General features: G+C 30.8%; 1 protein-coding gene and 2 long non-coding RNA genes across 4 annotated transcripts in view; 2 read left to right on the top strand and 1 right to left on the bottom strand.

The window, feature by feature from the left end:
• Positions 1-21,732, top strand: part of LOC136976278 (four and a half LIM domains protein 2-like) — a 157,764-nt gene that overhangs the window by 78,232 nt on the left and 57,800 nt on the right. The window lies entirely within an intron of this gene.
• On the top strand, positions 12,003-12,408 carry LOC136990724 (uncharacterized). The gene is made up of 3 exons (XR_010883106.1): positions 12,003-12,064; positions 12,186-12,302; positions 12,390-12,408. It is a non-coding gene; the product is annotated as an uncharacterized lncRNA (long non-coding RNA).
• On the bottom strand, positions 20,058-20,531 carry LOC136990782 (uncharacterized). The gene is made up of 3 exons (XR_010883118.1): positions 20,470-20,531; positions 20,232-20,348; positions 20,058-20,144 (listed from the first exon to the last, which is right to left on the bottom strand). It is a non-coding gene; the product is annotated as an uncharacterized lncRNA (long non-coding RNA).

A 21,732-nucleotide genomic window follows, 5' to 3' on the forward strand; every position in this document is an offset into this window, starting at 1 on the left:
TGTATATAGAGCATTACAAGATAATAAACTCTATAAGAGCCTAGGAATGAAAATAACAAAAGTCCACATTTACACAATCAGATTTCATAGCACCATATATTAAGTTTAATACTGAGCAAAGACAAAAGGCAAAAAATAATTTTCAAAAGGCATTATGGAAATTAATGAAGATAAGGTTCGGAAAGCTATAACTTCACGCACCTATTCAATTCACTATACGTCGAGCATCAACCTACAGCTTTCGTCATACGCTACAAAATTCTATGTTTACTTTATGTTCTTTTATTGATAAATCAGGCTAGTTTTTACGGAATAATTTTAAAAAGACATTTTTAATAGGGGAAATTCATATTATGAAAGGGTATTAGTTGCAAAAAACTTAAAATTGTCACTTTTCCTGTTAGAACTTTGCTATTGGCATAATTCAGGAACTAATTGTGATTTATGGTATTAAAAATTAAATAAATTGATTTATGTTTTATTTGGGCATTTAATGAATATAAAATTCCAAATATCTATCGGAAAATTGAAATATTTTATAATAAAAACAACGAATTAAGATGTTTTTAGTTATAATTTATTCGAAATCTCATCGTGTATTAACAGTAATTTTTATGGATAATCGAATATTTGTATGTTTTTATTACATGAACAAGCAAAATATTATTTATTCGATATACATGCATTTGGTTCAGAATTGATGATTGTAGATAAAAGTTCGTGTTACTGACATGAATATATTCTGTTTTTAATTTTAAAGATTGAATTGATTATAACTTTTTTTAATGTACAAAAGAGATTTTGTGAGTCTGGAAATAATTTGTAATAAATTCATGTAGCTTTTATTACTTTGACAAAAGTATAACTGCCTTTTCTTCCATCAATTCTAAATGCTGTAGTAACATTATTTCGTATATACTGTAACTTGGAAAATAATTTTGTCTTTTCGGATACAAGAGTTTAAAGTAATATAAACTTATAACTCATTTACATTTAATTTCGTTTAATGTAAATGAGTGACCTAAACGAATGAGATCAGCACGATAACAAATATTTTATGAAAATATTAAAATAAATCTCGTTTTACTATCAAAACTATTCTTACTAAAATAATTGCAATATTTTGGTGTTGCTGGGGCGAAAAGTAATAAGGACAAACGTTAAAACATAGATGTGGATGCAATTTTTCATAGCTACTATACCTATTCGTTGTGTGGGTTAATATGGAAGCATTTAGCTTCAAGTGCTTTTCTCTCCAATGCTGCGATCGTACGATTCATTTTTGCCGCTTGGCCATACGCGGGGAGCGGGAAATAATGCCTTCCGGGAGGTCTTTTATGGGTAACTGGCCCCTATTCAGGCTTTACAGACGTAGAGAAAACCCGGAAAACTCCACGTGGCCAGCTCGTCCGGGCGAGGTGCGAACCCACGACCGAACTCCCAGTGTTTAGAAAACGGGACCGGTTGGCCACTGGTGGTGAAAAGTTTTGGACAAATTTAGCATTGAATAATAATTAATTATTACGCAATAGTAATTAATTACGACTGCACCATTAAGAGCAGGATTGATAATTAAGAAAAAACTGGGTTTGTGTAACAATTAAATTTCTGTTAATAATTATAAACCTCTTTGTTTCTTGAGTAATTTTAACTCACAAATTATCTAGCAATAATACTAGCGCTCTTTGACCGAAAAATAAGCACAGCAGAAAGATTAAAATGAAAACGATATTGAAAGTTTAACTATATTCGCAGTAAACATAACAATGCTAATTGTCAGGAAAATGAAATTAAAAAAACTTCATATGATCGCATTTTGCAGAAGATATCGGCTAAGGAGTAACTACAAAAACATTTGATGTAATCGGTCAAAGTTTTTACAAGTCAGAGATTGTTTGTGTTCTAGTAAGATATTGCTTGTGGACTGATCGTGCTGTTAACAGTGAAACGTTGTATACATTTGTTAGTCTCCTCTTCAGCACTTCTGAAATTCATAAGTCCATCAAATGTAGAATGCAATGCGCTGGCCATCTGAAATATTTTAAATATTTTTAATCACTAAATAATTGTAAATAAACATTTCGACTATAATTACCTTGACAGGAAATTTTTTGTTGATTTCTACAAATCCAAACATTGACATTCTTAAAGCAACTTTTCCAAATCTTTTCATAAAGTTCAAAATCTTTTGCAGATCGGAAATTTTACAGTTTATTAATGTTTAACAATTCTGGTTTATTTAAGAGCAAAATTAAACTTACCTTCATCTTTTTTTCAAGTTTAAGTTTACATTTCGCAAACCTTCCAATGTCTTGAAACGTATTTTCCGCCTACACGCAAAGAAATATTTTACTTTATTATAACATTACCAAATATTAAAGGTATTTAATAGAACTTACCACTGCAACACCAGAAGAAAAAAGAAAAGCAGCGATAACGCAACCAATGGTTAAAGCTGCAGATACAAAAAATGCAAGGTATTTCATATACATATCCATTTCTACAAACAGAAATGAGTAGTAGCAAAGACTCGTTTCAAGCAAGAGAACAAAATAAGCAATCGACATTGGAATATCTAAAACGGAGTTACAGGTTTCTTTGATTGTCCAGAGATTTGCGTGTTCAGTCATCAGCATTTCTAATTTAAATTCGATACGCGAATCGTTAGGACGAAGAAGAAATAACGTTTTCCTTAATTTGAGAAACTCTCCTCTTAAGATCGAAAAAAATAATATCAAAACTATAAAGGAAGTGAAAGAGTATTCCAAGAGCGTAAATTAAAAATAGACTAGACGAAACTGTACAGAATAATCCTTCATATGGATACCGTGAGTATCTTTCGTAACTACTATAAAAGAACAACATACTTACAACTTGAAACCCAATTACGATATCGAATAGTAATAATAAGAAGAAGAGCCACATTTTACGAAATTTAAGAAAAAGGTTAGCTTCTTCCGAATGAGTCAGATTTCTTAATTTAAGGACTGGATTCAACTTACATCTTTTCGTCCAACTGACAGTTAATGAAATAATAAATGCCAAAATAGCCCATGCCAATTTCGGAAAAATGACATCTTGACCGAATAATGAAAAAATTCCTTCGCAAGGAATATAATCTTTAATGCCGGAGATCATCATTGAAGTTAATACAAAAAATACAGACCATAAAAATAATTCGATAGACGGAAAATATATCTTTGTTAGAAATGTGTGAAAACTATCAGAAGACTTACAACCCTTACAAAGACAAGGATCGAGAGGATCTACACCCCATATTAAGGAAGTAGAATAACAATCTCTTAAAAAACATCTGAGACAAAAACCCGTATTTGAGAGATCGAGCGACTCTACTTGAATTGTCACCATCTTCTTTTATTAGAGTTCAGAACTTCGGAAATTCTTGAAAATCTTTAAATAGAATAAAGATTTATTTAAAATTAGTTATTGATTATATAATAGCAGTTGAGCCCGGCGTTGCTCGGGCAAAAGTTAACATTATGATTTTTGGATTCTTTCGTACTTTTTACCCTTATATTATATTATAGTATTTGATTTATATAACTACGAAGGTTATTTTACGTAAGATTTTAAAACACCAAGTGCCAAATGTCACGCATTTTAAAATTTTTAAAATTTTGTTAAGTAGAGGAATAAAGAATTTTGAAAATGTGTTAGATTGTTCGTTTGGTGTGATAAACCCTAACACGGTAAGGAAGTGGCAACGTTGTAGCGATTTAAAGGATATCGTTTGAAAAAAGCACTTTTACTTGACCTTCCGTGTTACATAAAAATACATAAATGCCGAAATAAAAGCCACTATATGTATATATATATAACTTTTATTACAGAGATAGAATTGAACATAGTCGAATACAATAATATTTATACTTAGGAAATTTGAATGAAACGAAAATTATTTCTAAACAGATATTACGTAAGTGGGCGCAACCTATCGCTAAATATAATTTACTGTTATCCTCCTTTTTCACCGTTCGCACCATCAGAAGGAGGACATCATGCAAAGTTATTTCTTTGTAAAAGTCGCATTTATATTTTTATTAAATGTAAATAGCGCCGGCCACGTACCTATATTGGATTTTTACTTAAAATATAATTTACTGTGTATGAAACGACTAACAGATTCAACGGCAATGAACTCAAATACAGATTTGTCGTATGTGTAAGCCAACTGAGGCAGTCACCTGAATCAATGTTTCTTTCAGAAAACATTTTCCAGGGATATTTTTCGGATTTGAGGGGTGACAAATGCAATTGGTAGGTTAATTTACATACATATAAACACACGTATTAACATATATACATATATATATATATGTACGTGTATATATATGATTACTATGAACGTAGGCAATTTTTTTCAACCTCCGATAGTCCATAAAAAAGACAAATGTAAATAAAATGAATTTGTTACCAAAAATTATGTACAAACATGGTTACTTTTCGACATAATTACCGTGAAGATTGTGGCATTTGTCATATCTATGGAAGAGCTTTTCCACCCCCTTGTCACAGAATGTTGCCCCAATAAATCGAGATGGGCGTTGACGTTGTTTTTAAGATCGTCCTTAGTTTCGAAACCCTGCCCTGCCACTTTTCCTGTTGGGGAAAAAGGTGGAAGTCGCACGGCGCTAAATCAGGACTATATGTTGGGTGTTTACAGGCGGTGAAGACTTCCACTCAGCTTGGAACTTTTCAAATGTGTGAAGACTTCTACCTCTTTTTTGAACTGAAAACGTAGCTTAGCTAGCAAGGAAGAGGTTTGAGACTAATGACGATCTTCAAAATAACGTTGCTAAGGCCATCTCAATTCACTGGCGACAACATTCGTGACAAGGGGATGGAAAAGCTCGTCCATAGATATGACAAATGCCAAATGCCTCAATCTTCACGTTGATTGTGGAAAAGTTTTTTTTTAGTAGTGGATCTCAAGAGGTAAAAAACACTATGACTCCAGATGTCTTGTATCGGCTAGTTGGTCGTAAATTTCTGGGCTATGTCGCCTCGTGGAAAAGTGTGACGTAATTGTCATGTAATAGTAGTTGCATGCGTTTCTGATGGTTGTTACGCGGGGAATATGCCTTCCGGGAGGTCATTGGTTCCTATTCAGGCGTTACAGACGTGGAGAAAACTCGAAAACTCCACGTAGCCAGCCCGTCCGGAAGAGGCGTCAATCCACGACCGAACTTCTAATGTTCAGGGAACGGAACCGCATGGCCACTGGTAGGCCGACTCTAGATGAAAGTTAAATTGTGTGAGGTGCCATCTGTCATGAAATGCTATTAAAGATAACTTTTATATTATTATTATTATTATTTAAAAAAGGCTTAATTTTGAGGGTACAGATAAGTATTTTAAAAAACATTGTAAATGCCACTAACAGTAAAATTTTTAAAATTAAGTCCGATTATGCCTATTTAGATATAATTAGATATTGGATATTAGGAACAACAACCAGATTGACTCTCAATAAGATGCAAGTGTAAAGCTATGGGAATTAGACTCAATTTCGATTTGCATCTGCAAAGCTTATCACGTAAGAATAATGTTGATCGTCATTTACCTGCCTCTATGTTTAACAGCTGAGTCCTATAAATTAATCGAAATTTACCTACCATGTACAGTACATCTCATCGTTATAATTGCCGCGTATCAAATAAAAGAAAATTAGCTCAGTGCACTTACCAGTTGTTCTTAGTTATTTAGAATCTGTAAACGCATTTCTAAACAAAGAATGTTTTCACTTGAGCACATAACATATCCTTTACCAATGGAAGATATGTGAATACAAATAGCATGCCTCTAATTTAATCCAGAATATTACTAAATTCCTATAACTGTCTACATAAATAAACGAATAGCAAACAAAAGCGCAATGTATTTGTTTGATTTATTCTCTAAGTCTTGAAATTGTATCTGAAAACGAATGAATTTTTAATTTAGTAAATGGAACCAAACTTAATAGAACTTTCATTGATTAGACTTTCAAATTGATTCCAAACAATTCCTATATTCTTCGGTCAAAGTAAAATAATCACGTTTCAGTTTACGTAAGTATTCGTATATAATATTTAATAATTGGAACGATATAAATTCATTTTATCTAAAATTCTATTTACCAAACTAAAAATTCATTCGTTTTCAGATACAATTTCAAGACTTAGAGAATAAATCAAACAAATACATTGCGCTTTTGTTTGCTATTCGTTTATTTATGTAGACAGTTATAGGAATTTAGTAATATTCTGGATTAAATTAGAGGCATGCTATTTGTATTCACATATCTTCCATTGGTAAAGGATATGTTATGTGCTCAAGTGAAAACATTCTTTGTTTAGAAATGCGTTTACAAATTCTAAATAACTAAGAACAACTGGTAAGTGCACTGAGCTAATTTTCTTTTATTTGATACGCGGCAATTATAACGATAAGGTGTACATGGTAGGTAAATTTCGATTAATTTATAGGAGTCAGCTGTTAAACATAGAGGCAGGTAAATGACGATCAACATCATTCTTACGTGATAAGCTTTGCAGATGCAAATCGGAATTGGGTATAATTCTCATAGCTTTACACTTGCATCTTATTGAGAGTCAATCTGGTTGTTGTTCCTAATATCCAATATCTAATTATATCTAAATAGGCATAATCGGACTTAATTTTAAAAATTTTACTGTTAGTGGCATTTACAATGTTTTTTAAAAAAGTTATCTGTACCCTCAAAATTAAGCCTTTTTTAAATAATAATAATAATATAAAAGTTATCTTTAATAGCATCTTATGACAGATGGCACCACACACAATTTAACTTTCATCTAGAGTCGGCCTACCAGTGGCCATGCGGTTCCGTTCCCTGAACATTAGAAGTTCGGTTGTGGGTTGACGCCTCTTCCGGACGGGCTGGCTACGTGGAGTTTTCGAGTTTTCTCCACGTCTGTAACGCCTGAATAGGAGCCAATGACCTCCCGGAAGGCATATTCCCCGCGTAACAACCATCAGAAACGCATGCAACTACTATTACATGACAATTACGTCACACTTTCCACGAGGCGACATAGCCTAGAAGTTTACGACCAACTAGCCGATACAAGACATCTGGAGTCAAGTGTTTTTTTACCTCTTGAGATCCACTACTAAAAAAAACTTTTTTTTAATTGAAGTTTTTTTATATTATTTACTTTTGGGTGTCACTCGTTAGTAAATTATCATTTTTTTCAATTTTATTGTTTTCGGTCATTAAAAAATGGTATGTGTCAAATATGACACAATGGATGTCTACCTGTACGAAATGCAAACTGTTCTGTTCATGTAAAAATGGTTTATTTGACTGTTTTTGTACAATAATTGACATTTTATATTTACATATGACATTTTTGAAGCAATTTTTATTTGTCACAAGGCACAGATGGATTTTGCATTTGATACAGTACCCTGTAGCTCATACACTTTTATATCAGTGCATTTGATAGCAGTGATTTTTGCCATTTGCAATGATTTCTGGCATGTGTTTTGCTCCACTTTTGCTTGTATTTTTCTGGGATGTAAATCTGGAGTATTTTTTAAATTATTTTCCTGTTCTTCGTCATCTTCACTGTTCTTTCTTTTTATTTTCTGTACTGTCTGAATATAATAGCCATTTTGACACTTTTACTAATATTGGAGTGTGTTTTTCTTCCTCTTTTTTATTGCTCTGCTATCTCTTCTGTAGGCTATCCAAAAATTGTTTTCATTTCATCAGCAGTAAAGTTCAAAAGTTTTTCCAGGTGAATCAGTGATATTTGATTTGTGCATGTCATCATCAAGCACTGACGTCAAAGAGATTCTTAGGAATATAATTCAAGAAATATTCTTCAGTCTTACACTCCTTACCCTTTTAGGGTTTCTCCTGAAATGCAGGAGCTGGTAGCAAGGGCTTAAATCTATTTGTATGGCGCCATGGTGGAGTCTGTTACTGCACTGATGTCAAGAAATCTTCCTCTATTTACATAGCTGAAGCATCATTTTCATCATCGTCAAATGTATCATCTAATGACTTACATTCTTCAGGACAATTTGGTTGATAAATGTTCTGACTGGTTTAAATGTTTGGTCACTGTCTTCATCACTGGACCAGCCTTCCAGTCCACACAAATTTCTATCAATATTAAGTGTCCTATCATGTTCCTTCCTTATTTCATCTGTTGACACTGAAAAATTTATAATAAATGTCAATAATTTAGTTTTAATATAAGATTTATGATATTAATAATTTATAAATTCTTAACAAACAATATTTTGCAGACCAGATAAATAACTATACAAAAACAAATCACAGAAATTAATTTATTAATTTATTAATAAAAATAAATAGTTAATTTTTTAATAAATTAATTTAATAAAAAATGAAAATAAATAATAGAATACATATTGCTGACTAAATGACAAAATAACTATAAAAGTAAATAACTTGCCAATATGAAAACAGTTCATAGGCTGTAATGTAATTGTTGTAACATTATGCTTATTCATCGATTCTAAGCGCAAGTCTGTAAAATGTATCCTTTACATCTTTATTGATCATATGTGTACCGAATAGCTCCTTATCCGCTGATTTATTTAATTAATTCTTAACAGTAATTAAATAATTAATCTTTATTCTTGTTTTTATAAAAAATTTTAATACAATTTATGCAAATATGTTATGAATTTTAAAGGGGGAGAAAATATTTAAGTCGTATATATCCTATATCTTGAACATCGTGTCTTTTTATTTAATTTTACGAAATATTTGAATTTTATGAGTGATTATACAGTTTAAACTATTTTCATAATATTACTCATCAATGACATAAGATTGTGTACAATTTTATTGTACAAGATTCATTTATTTTATAATTTTAACAGATTTTCGTATAACTAAACTTGCGTGTTGAATCCTACAACAATTCATTTAAAAACATATTAAAGTAAAAAATAGTTTCTGCTTTATGGGCAGGAAAAGAGGCTCTTTAACGAGCTCATTATGAGTCGGGTCGATGGGTGTGTCCTGATCGTCAAGCGTGTTGGTGGCTTTTTGAGGACCTGGTGGATCAAGTCGGGATTGGAAAATACAGGAATAAATTCAACGTTTTATGTCAAGATAATATTCCTTAAAACTAGAATAATCTTGGAATTAATCAAAATATTGTTAATAATCGCTGGAATTGAAACAAATCCTGGTCCTTTTCCCGTTTTCCACCTCGGTCAAGCCAAATAGATACGCAAAAGAGGAGGCAGGGTAGACCTCGCAAGGAAAGTATCAAGGACGTAGAAAGGGAAAATCAGTTAGTAGAACTTCTAAGTGAGGAATACCAAATTGAAACAGAAGGTAAAGATACTATTGGAATTACGAGGAATTCAAATATCCGAGATTATTTCAGCAAGAGAACCTGAAATACAAGGTATCGACGATTCCTAATATACACTAAAGTCTATTTACGAATTAATTCAAAAAAAATTTTGTCAGTTAAACTTAGAAATTCAATGAATAAAATCTGAAGTTAACAAGAAGAAAGACGAAAATAATAGTTATGACAGATCTTTATAAGATACAAATATTGGAAGACACCTTTTAAATTATTATTATATTTTGAAGTATGTTGGAATTTGAATTTGATAAATTAGTTAATAAAACTACTAACAAAAATATTATAATTTTTAATCATCCATTTAAAACATTGGATATTCTGCAAGAAATTAAACAATTTATTAGAGAAGATTTAGGAATAAATAATATAGAAATTGACGGCCTAATTCAACTAAAAAACAATAAGAATAGCCCTATAGTTAAAACTATTCTGGAAACCGTAAAAGCTAGAAACTTCGTTCTCAAAAAATTTTGGACAGCGAAATCGAAATTTGTCGACGTAACCGAGAAAAAAATAATATTTACAACTTATTTGTGTATGAGATCGAGGATTAGAAGAAATCAGCTACGGGATAGGATTAAATTGGAGAAAACTGATAAAAATAAAATGTTAGTAAGAGATGATTACTATACAAGGACAATATAATATACACATACGACACTAACACTAGTAAGATTATCCAAATGACCGTTTTTTAGAAATAGACAAACAACAAACTTAGAAGAGGACGGGAATAGAAATTATACCGAGTTAGTTATAGATCTTTTTAATAAGAACAAAGACATTGATAATAACTATAATAAAAATTTGGGAAAATTGGTTAATAAGGAAGGAAAAAATGGAAATAAAAATGTGAGAGAGACGAATAAAGACAAAAATAATTTCCTAATAAGATTTTGGAATATACAAGGCCTTCGAGAGAAAATACATAAAGTCTCGGTTAAGGAATTCATTAATTCTAATACCATAATTGGAATCGCGGAAACACGGATGACAAATTTGAGTGACAATGAAAAGAACCTTTAAGAAGAAGAAAATAGAATAACAATTAGTAACGCACAAAGGAAAAGTAGATTTGGCCGTTCTGCGGGAGGATTTATGTTGTTGACAAAGAAAAGTCTGGGTGAGATTATCAATATCTATATAGCTGAAAAATTTATCTTCGTGTTAATTGAATTAAAAAGTAATATTAAATTAATTTTACATAAGCATTATGCTGGTTTTACTATTATCCTACAAACAATATTGTAATATGATAATTAATAATATATTTAATTAATCTAGAACATTAATACTGTATTTAGTAATATGTCTGATAAGTATATTAAAATAATTCTAAATTTCATTTTCGTAAGTGCATTCTGCATTTATTACATTGAAAATACAGGTATCTCTCGTATAACACGGTAGTTATGTTCCGAAAAAGTGTTGTGTAATGCGAATCTCAATTTTTAAACAGTGTTAGAGGCAAACCGTGTGGTACGAGGGACACCTGTACATTCTAACTGAAAAATTTATATTCTGATTATTTACGTGCGTTATTACAAATAAAATGTAAAACGAATAAGATGAAATTTAATATAAAAATTTTTAAATCATTTTTATTTCTATTCTTCACAATTGTTTTAATTTAATTTAAATTTTTGGAAACTTTTTGACTGTGATTGGTAACTCAAATACACAAGTAGGCTTATTCATAATTTTATTAAAACAGTTTAATGTGGAACAAATCATAAAATATTTCAAAAATTTATTTAATTTATAATCAATTTATAAAACCATTTAAAAAATTTATCATCTTAGATTATAACTGCATACAATTTACTAAAATATTTATATTTAATTCCAATATTAATGTGTACTTTGCACCGTTCACACTTGATTCTAAACTAATCTTAGTAACTTTAACAATAATGTCTGTTAGGCAATATCGTAGACAAGATTTTCGTTGATTGTCTCATAATTAAATTGTAATAAATACACGCATATTTAATCTGATTCTATTATCTTTAAAACTATTTTTTCTACATTTAACAATGATATAAAATTAGAACTCGTATAATTATTAAGAAATATATCAAGATACAATGTTCTTATTTTGAACAAAACTGAAACTAGATAATTTATAGATATAAATGAATTTTAATTTTATAATAATTCAGTTTTTATTAAAGTTTATATTGCACGTATATAGATATATGACTAAAGACTTTGGTTATTGGAAGAAACGTGGAATTCCTGAAGTGCCTCCGAGATTCCTCGTTGGATCAGTAGGATATAACTTTAAAAGGGTAAGATTAAGTTTCAAAGAATATTTATAAAGATTTTACCAATACTCGTTATGAAATATTAAAATTTACATTTATGCTTAGAATCAAGGTAAACAAGAACGTGAATGGTACAACAAATACGAAAAAATATTTGGGTAAGAAAATTAAATTTTTAAAATTTTACATTTAAAACTTTCTGGGATATAAACAAAAGTCTAACTGAATTTGTAAAGTACGTGATGATTAATTAAATAGAATATAATACATTGATATACCCTTAAATGTTTCAGAATATACGAAGGTTTTAATCTCGCTTTTGTTGTAGCAGATCCAGAATTAGTGAAAGATATTCTTGTCAAAGATTTCCCTATTTTTCCTGAACAAACAGTATATCATTTTATTAAATTTACTAACTTGAAACTTATCTTACTTTTCTTATGCTGAAGAACATTTTAATTAATTAATCAAAGATTTAATTATTATCTTCTTTAATGGATATAATATATAGGAACTTCGATTTGGCGATCCAATTTTAGATAAAGGGTTATTTATGCAAAGTGGAGAAAGATGAAAAGCTTTGAGGACCATGATGTCGCCAAGTTTCACTTCTGGAAAATTAAGAATGGTCTGTACATTTAAATTAAGTTTAAAACGTATTTTATTAAAATCTAATATTAAACCATTAAACCTTTTGTTGACTATAAATTTACAGATGAGCAAATTAATGGAAGAATGTTGTCAGATTCTAATCCAGTGGTTCCCAACCTTTTCTAGGATGCAGAACACCTTTGTGAGCAATTTTCTTTAGTGGAACACTTACTTAAGTTAATATGAAATACATAAGCTTGTCATCAGTTATTTTATTAGAATTAAGCAGTTATAATTCAAAATCTCTACTCATGTTATTAACGCCAATTCTAAGATAGGAAAAAATATACCTAAATAACTTTAATGGGAAACTTGTGCCTGATGTTTTTTACATATTTCATTCAGTTTTTATCATTGCCTTTATCTTATTCGAAACAGTAGTACACTCCAGTACGAGTCGTACATATATATTTAAGTTTGTTAAAATTTTATGATTTTAATTTTTTGATATTCGGCGGCTCGAATACGATTGTACACTTTCCGATTTACGACTAAATCTGCGGAACACTTGGGAGATGCTTACGGAACACCGGTTGGGAACCACTGTTGGGAATTATCGATTAGAATCTAATCGATAATTTAAAAGAAGCAGCAACGGAGAATAGAGAAATTGATATTACACAGTAAGTATAAATTTATGTATCGAAAATAGTAGTGCCCACTAGTGGACGAGTAGATAAAACTGCTGAACACGGGTTCGCATCTCGCCAAAGTGGAATTGCTTGGGTTTTCTTTATATTAATAACACTTGAATAGAAACCAGTTTCTTCTGGAAATTTGTCTCTAGAGAAGACTCCTGTCAGCATAACCGTCTAAACATATATATCAGGCATGGGCAAATGCGGCTTTTTTTGAGTTACGTGCGGCTCTTGCTGAATGTGTTAATTTCTGTTTTTTATTATTATTATTTTTACAATTTCATTTCTTTAATTTTGTGAAAATAAGTTTATAAAAAAAAATTCAATATTCGTTTTATATTATATTTATATTATATAATAAAATCGCGCACCTTACCATACTATCCACCACGACAGTACGGAACTGCGGCTCCCATGCATTTTGCAAAACCTACATTGCGGCTCCCACTGAACTCTTGCTTGCCCACCTCTGATATATATAATTTCGTGCTGATTGTATGCTTTTAACGACAAAATTGACGTTTTTTTTAAAAAAATGGCATTTACTATTTTCCAATATTTGGGATGCAACTTGAAAAATTTGTAGACGTACAAATTCCCTGTGTCGTCCGTCCATCCGTCCTATTGTCTTTCCTTAATTTTTAAAATAAGCCAGGACAAATAAAGAAAATATATATTTTTCTTACAGACAATACATATAAAATGTGGCTTATTTTAAAAATTGTAAATTATTTTTTAATTGTGCTGCCACTGCTAGAGAGAAATATTGGACTATATTACATTGTGAGGCGGACGAGCAGCCTCTAATAAAAGGTCGACTCCGCCGTGGAATTGTCTCATCCCTCAACTGCGTGAGAAAGGACGTCTAGATAAAAAGACGCATTTTATATGTATTGTCTGTAAGAGAAATATATTTTTTCTTTATTTGTCTTTCCTTAATCTTGAGAACAGTATTAGATATATGAAAATGAGACCAGATATGGAAATCTTAGGGCAGGAGGTTCCGATTAAGTATATAGGAACCTTGATGCGAACCAAAAGTTACGTTATTTCAATTTAAATCCTTTCCCCTGAATTGATGACCGGCACGACTCTATTGTTAAAGGAAAAGTATAATGCAAGGGGCAAACCACTACTAATTTGAGGTGGAGAGCATATATTTTAAATTAAATAAATTAAACATATGATTAAAAATGTCAGCCCGACATTGTGACGATGACACAATAAATAATTGCTCGTTTTCAAAGAATGTCGATTAAACTTGCATCAAAGAATAAAATATGTCCCAAGCTGGAAATAAGAATGTCATTATTGACGAATATGAACAACAAACTACACTATTCTTTGATTTCCATCATCCAAGATATTGTTCAGATTTAATGAAGAAGCAAGTAATGTGCAATTTATCTTAATATTCAGTTTAACTGTCTATTATTAAATTATATTTGATTTATTACTATATTACTGTTTGTTTGTTATTCATCTTTAGTATAATTCTGCTTGACTTTATTTTTAGGTATGCTAGTACTTTTACTATGGATGCAATTGCCAAATGCGCTTTTGGAATTAAAATAGATTCAAGAAAAGATCCAAGTAATTCCTTTGTAACTGCTGGTAAGTGTATTTCCGGTTCCTTTGAAGTTCATATGACCAGTAAGTAGCCTATACGGATGAAAATTTGCAATGACACTTATATAAAAAGAAATTTTTTAAATTATGAAATACATTATTAATAAATTTTAAAGAAATTATTACAATTACTAATCTGTATTATTTAATACTAAATAATTTTTCTTAATTTCTAATAAATACAAAGATTATATTAAGTTTATTGTATCAAATTACAATTAAATTATACAGTTAACGATACCTTTAACCTTTTGGTAGATGATATGATAATTTATTGTTAAATTTAGTAAATTTTTGGTTTATTAACTATGAGTACATAAGTTTCACAGCATAATTTGAGAAACTGTAATTCATACAAATTATTATAAAATTATAAAAAATAATGGAAACATTAAATTTTGTATAGTATACTACGTTGTTTTTTATGTAGTGTATCGATATTTTTAAATGAATGACTAATATAAATTATCGAGTTGACATATAAATGATTTTACTATTAAAAAATACTTAACGTAGCTAGAAAAATGCGTAATTATATTTCTAAAGTGATTAAGGTTAGATCATGTTATTATAGAATTACAGTAGAGCATCGATTATCCGACCCCCGATTAACCGATTATCGGTTAACCGACCGCGATCTAGTCGGCAAATTCAAATGTCCGCTCGTGATGTGGCACTACAATATTTGGTTATGTCTTGGCTACTTTAATATTATTTTTGTTAAATTTTTGTATGTTTTAGCTGGCAGCACTGGCTCGACCATCAAAGGGAGGCTAGTATTTAAACCAGGTCTAATACACTATACTAATAATGTATTTTTTCATACTTTTCGGTTATCCGACCAACCCGTCCCCAATTAAGTCGGATAATCGATGCTCTACTGTATTCGTTTCTACATAATTATATAATTTTCACAAAATTATACTGTAAGTGTCGGAACTATGGACCTACGGTAAATTTTCCATGACGTCATAGTTGTCGCCTTGTTGTCAATTACTACTACAACTTAACAACTAACTATCAACCGTTTACATGAAAACGTATCCTTTATTTAGTTCCCAAAAGCAGTTCTCATCACCTTCGCCCTAAAGTGCATTAAACAAGAAAACAATACTTCGAAAATTCGGGGAGTTGTCGCTCGGATAGCCGTGTGTGCAGACGTACTTTTAAGTGTGCTACCTCCTGGACTTTGTGCCGAGTCTCGCGGACTGAGGATAGTAACAACGCCGAACCCGTTTGGAACAACCGCCGTGACCGAAATCATCGGAGGTATAGGACTAAGGCTCTTATCGAGACGAAAACGTCGACCTCCGTTAGTACCCGAATCTCCGAACATCTTTCACAAGGTAATTATCACCACGCGAACTTGTTTGTAAGCTCTCTCTCTCGAACTCGCGTCACTAGACCCTTGATAATGTACATGAATCCTGTTCCAATTAAATATACGTTATGTTTTGTTAAAATGGCCTCTGTTATCTCTTGTCCTCCATCCCGAATCCAATCGCCCGAAAAACGCGACCGCTCGCGCGACCGATCGTAGAATCGCCGCGGCTTCCGTGTCAGCCGAGACACGGTGGTGTCAGACCTGACGTGACACCAAAGAGGTGCCGACCTCCGGTCACAATACATTACAAAGTTGTACTGAATCTATAATTATGGAGAAACAAACACCTAATTTTAAATGTAAATTTATTTTAAAATCGAATTGACACGATTTTTATTTGTGGCTTCAACATAATAGAAAAATTAAATTGAGTAATTAAAGTAAGTTACCCAAATTTTTAAACTATTTATTTATTTATTAAAATTAAATCATTAATGTAACTAATAATTTATTATTGGTAGAACCAAGATTTTATGTTTTATGAAGAGAACAGTTTAATATGTTAGTTCAACATTAACTACAACCATCGATTGTTTTTATTATTGTATTGTACAATTTGAATTGGTTTTAATTTAGTATTTTATGTAATTGTGTACACAATGCACTGTGTTATTTATAATATCAATCCGAAAACTGCTTTCTTACAATATATTAGATATTTATTGTGTTTACTGCTATATGTCTAATTTCTAAATGGACTGATGTACCTCGAAATAAATTCCCATATTAATAAAAGTTATATTTGAATAATTGAGTCTGTTTCCATCTCGTCCTGATGTGATAAGCCCTTTTCATCCGATAGGCTATTCGTTTAATTTATTTTTATTGTATTTATTATCTTTTTCTTATTTTTAAATAGAGAGATTATATTTTAAAAGTATTAATAATTTGAGGTTTTATTAAGTAAAAATTTTGATTATTTTTACTTAGTCAAAGTATTTTTATTAGGTTTTTTTAGAATTATAATTTTATTTCATTGATAAAATAGAAACAACCATCATTCTAAATTGCTAGAACCTACGAATTATTTTTAATTCTAATTATAATTTTATTATAGTTTTTTAATGTGATTAATAATGATTTTTTAAAATATATTTTCTCTACTTTGAAAATATTGAAAAATGAAAATATTTTAATTTTTAGATCTTTTTCCTAAACTCGCAAAGCTTGTTTGACTGTCATTTTTTAATCCCGAAACCACTTTATTTTTCAAGAATGTTATTGACGAAGTAGTGAACGAAAGAGTGAAGATCTCCGCGATGATACTCCTGTAGTCTACTGCGTCAGTGAAGATTTTTAAGATAATCCGTTTCCAGTTGGTTCCTACGACTCGACAATGTTCTTACATTGGTTCGTAGAAAAGTACAGCTCCACACTCAAATTATACACTATTTATTGAATCATTTTACACTGAAAATGAAAAAGTTTCACGAAAATAGTAAATAATAGACGAACCAAATAAAATTATCATTTTGAAACAAATAATTTCATTGAAAACTTTTACTCTTTCGGTGTTGGAGAAGTTCCTTATTACTCCCAATAATTTCATTTTTACCGCATTTGGGGTAATTTATCTCGGTTCCCCGACCGCTGGCCCTAAGGCATGGTCTGCTGGAATTCGTGTACAGTACTGGAAGGTCACTGCCAACATTTCATTACGGGACTCGACTGTAACGAATGCTTAACGTCTGGTAAAGACGTACTATGAGACAGAACTAATATAGATAAAAATTTTCAATGTCAAGGGAAAGTTCTTTCTCTCTCCTACACAAAATCTATACAGGATGCATAGGAAAGTCCCTTTAATAACCGGAAAATTCTTGCAAACAGAGAGAGCTACAGCTATGCAAGTGAGGTAACGATATAGTAAAGTGAATACGCCCGACCTAATGCAAACGACAGCAGCGCCCCTAGTGGCGAAATTTGGAAGATAGGCAGTGCAAATCGAAAACGAAAAAAAATAGAGCAAACTTTCCAATTAAAAAGTTTTAGAACATCAATTAATTTGTACGAAACGACGTGTGATTCAAGAGATAAGATAAATTGTCGCCTGTATACCCAAAAATAGGGTACCTAGATATCAGAGTAGCGACACACGAGTCATTGCCGCCATATTCTGTCGACTATCATCACGTGGTCTATGGGTTTATATTAAGAAGTGACGATTTTTTTTCGTTTAATAAAGCATTTTTACGAATAAAATACTTTTTTAAACTAAAAAATCATCATTTTTTAATGTAAACCCATAGACCACGTGATGACAGTCGTCAGAACATGGCGGCAATGACTCGTGTGTCGCTACTCTGATATCTAGGTACTCTACCCAAAAATGTCCGAAAAGCGATGCACGCCATTTTGTGTAAACGTTTGAAAGTAATAGCCATAGGTATGAAGAAATACGCACAATTTATTGCATAAAATACATACTTATGTCAATACAATTTGATAACATTACACAAAAAACAACAGAAGAGCAAACTGTCACACAATGATAACAAATTAATGTCGACTATGTTCGAAAAGTTCACCTTTGCTCACGATACCCGCCATTGTTATCAAACTGTATTGATGTTAAGTACATATTTTATGCAACAAATTGTGCATATTTCTGCATACCTATGGCTATTCCTTTCAAACGTGTAAACAAAATGACATTCATCGCTTTTGGACATTTTTGGGTATTCAGGCGACAATTTATCTTATCCGCGTAAACCACATGTCGTTTTATACTAATTAATTCATGTTCTAAAACTTTCTAATTGGAAAGTTTGAGCTATCCGTTTTCGTTACGATTTGCACTGCCACTGATATCTTCCAAATTTCACCACTAGGGGCGCCGTTTGCATTAGTTCGGGCATAGTCACTTTACAATACCGTTACCTCACTTGCAGAGTTGTAGCTCTCTTCGTTCACAAGAATTTTCTGGTTAAAGGGACTTTTCTATGCACCCTGTATAAAATACACTTTACAGACTACATTTAAGCTTATTCGTGACCGTGTTCGATGTAAGTTCTTACGTCGGGAATTTTTATCCTCGTTTCCGTGTATGGTTTTCACCAATAAAACAGTGGAAAACAATAAAAAAGTAGCTCAGTGTAAATTACAAGAAATTATATTATATATATTTGTTTATTTGAGATTATCAAATACACTTATCCTATACATTGATTACATATTTTATGTAGGCAATTTAGACTGTAAACACTTCCATCTAGATTAATATTATGTTCTTTGACACATAAACGATTTATACAAAAACATTGATAAGTGTACACAATGTACACTGTACAACATCATATAAATTTGCCAATGCCTTTAAATCAATCATTATCAAATGAAAATCTGTACCGCTGCGGGAAAACCGAATTGAGAAAGTCCCTCTAAGTGAAACGAACAACAGGACAGACACTATACTTAAGGCAATGAGAAATCGTTTATTAACTCATCTCACCAATTTTACAGCATATTGTTATAATATCCACACAATTATTAACCAGAAAAACATTTAAAATGTTCAACATTAAATAAATCTAAGCGTACGTGCGGGCTTTGCCGTGGCAATTCGACAATTTGTCGTTAAACTTAATGACGCAATCCGTGTCATACGAATAATTATCTTCTATAGATTTTTCTTTATCGATAAGCAGAAGGATGTCTCAAAGTTCATCAAATGGCGAGACTTGGTCTTCCGTCGGGTGCAGTTTTAAGCAGAAATCCTTCGAATTATTATTTACGTGCTCGATATCTCCTGCTCCAAGATATCTTTTTAGAGGCCGTGGTTTGCAAATGGCAGGAAGACCCTTTCTGTACGTGTAGCAGCTGACGTACGGTTGAAATTCAACGCTTTTGAACTTCTTTCCTTCGTTGTCCTTTTTCGTAGAGCATATTTAGACAGTTATGCTAACAGGATCGCCTCTAAAGACAAATTTCCAGGAGAAACTGGTTTCTATTCAAGTGTTATTAATATAAAGAAAACCCAAGAAATTCCACTTTGGCGAGATGCGAACCCGTGTTCAGCAGTTTTATCTACTCGTCCACTAGTGGGCACTACTATTTTCGATACATAAATTTATACTTACTGTGTAATATCAATTTCTCTATTCTCCGTTGCTGCTTCTTTTAAGTTATCGATTAGAATCTGACAACATTCTTCCATTAATTTGCTCATCTGTAAATTTATAGTCAACAAAAGGTTTAATGGTTTAATATTAGATTTTAATAAAATACGTTTTAAACTTAATTTAAATGTACAGACCATTCTTAATTTTCCAGAAGTGAAACTTGGCGACATCATGGTCCTCAAAGCTTTTCATCTTTCTCCACTTTGCATAAATAACCCTTTATCTAAAATTGGATCGCCAAATCGAAGTTCCTATATATTATATCCATTAAAGAAGATAATAATTAAATCTTTGATTAATTAATTAAAATGTTCTTCAGCATAAGAAAAGTAAGATAAGTTTCAAGTTAGTAAATTTAATAAAATGATATACTGTTTGTTCAGGAAAAATAGGGAAATCTTTGACAAGAATATCTTTCACTAATTCTGGATCTGCTACAACAAAAGCGAGATTAAAACCTTCGTATATTCTGAAACATTTAAGGGTATATCAATGTATTATATTCTATTTAATTAATTATCACGTACTTTACAAATTCAGTTAGACTTTTGTTTATATCCCAGAAAGTTTTAAATGTAAAATTTTAAAAATTTAATTTTTTTACCCAAATATTTTTTCGTATTTGTTGTACCATTCACGTTCTTGTTTACCTTGATTCTAAGCATAAATGTAAATTTTAATATTTCATAACGAGTATTGGTAAAATCTTTATAAATATTCTTTGAAACTTAATCTTACCCTTTTAAAGTTATATCCTACTGATCCAACGAGGAATCTCGGAGGCACTTCAGGAATTCCACGTTTCTTCCAATAACCAAAGTCTTTAGTCATATATCTATATACGTGCAATATAAACTTTAATAAAAACTGAATTATTATAAAATTAAAATTCATTTATATCTATAAATTATCTAGTTTCAGTTTTGTTCAAAATAAGAACATTGTATCTTGATATATTTCTTAATAATTATACGAGTTCTAATTTTATATCATTGTTAAATGTAGAAAAAATAGTTTTAAAGATAATAGAATCAGATTAAATATGCGTGTATTTATTACAATTTAATTATGAGACAATCAACGAAAATCTTGTCTACGATATTGCCTAACAGACATTATTGTTAAAGTTACTAAGATTAGTTTAGAATCAAGTGTGAACGGTGCAAAGTACACATTAATATTGGAATTAAATATAAATATTTTAGTAAATTGTATGCAGTTATAATCTAAGATGATAAATTTTTTAAATGGTTTTATAAATTGATTATAAATTACATAAATTTTTGAAATATTTTATGATTTGTTCCACATTAAACTGTTTTAATAAAATTATGAATAAGCCTACTTGTGTATTTGAGTTGCCAATCACAGTCAAAAAGTTTCCAAAAATTTAAATTAAATTAAAACAATTGTTGTAAGAATAGAAATAAAAATGATTTAAAAATTTTTATATTAAATTTCATCTTATTCGTTTTACATTTTATTTGTAATAACGCACGTAAATAATCAGAATATAAATTTTTCAGTTAGAATGTACAGGTGTCCCTCGTACCACACGGTTTGCCTCTAACACTGTTTAAAAATTGAGATTCGCATTACACAACACTTTTTCGGAACATAACTACCGTGTTATAC

Source organism: Centruroides vittatus, unplaced genomic scaffold (assembly GCF_030686945.1).
Source record: "Centruroides vittatus isolate TY-2023 unplaced genomic scaffold, ASM3068694v2 contig_10, whole genome shotgun sequence".
Taxonomy (NCBI): domain Eukaryota; kingdom Metazoa; phylum Arthropoda; class Arachnida; order Scorpiones; family Buthidae; genus Centruroides; species Centruroides vittatus.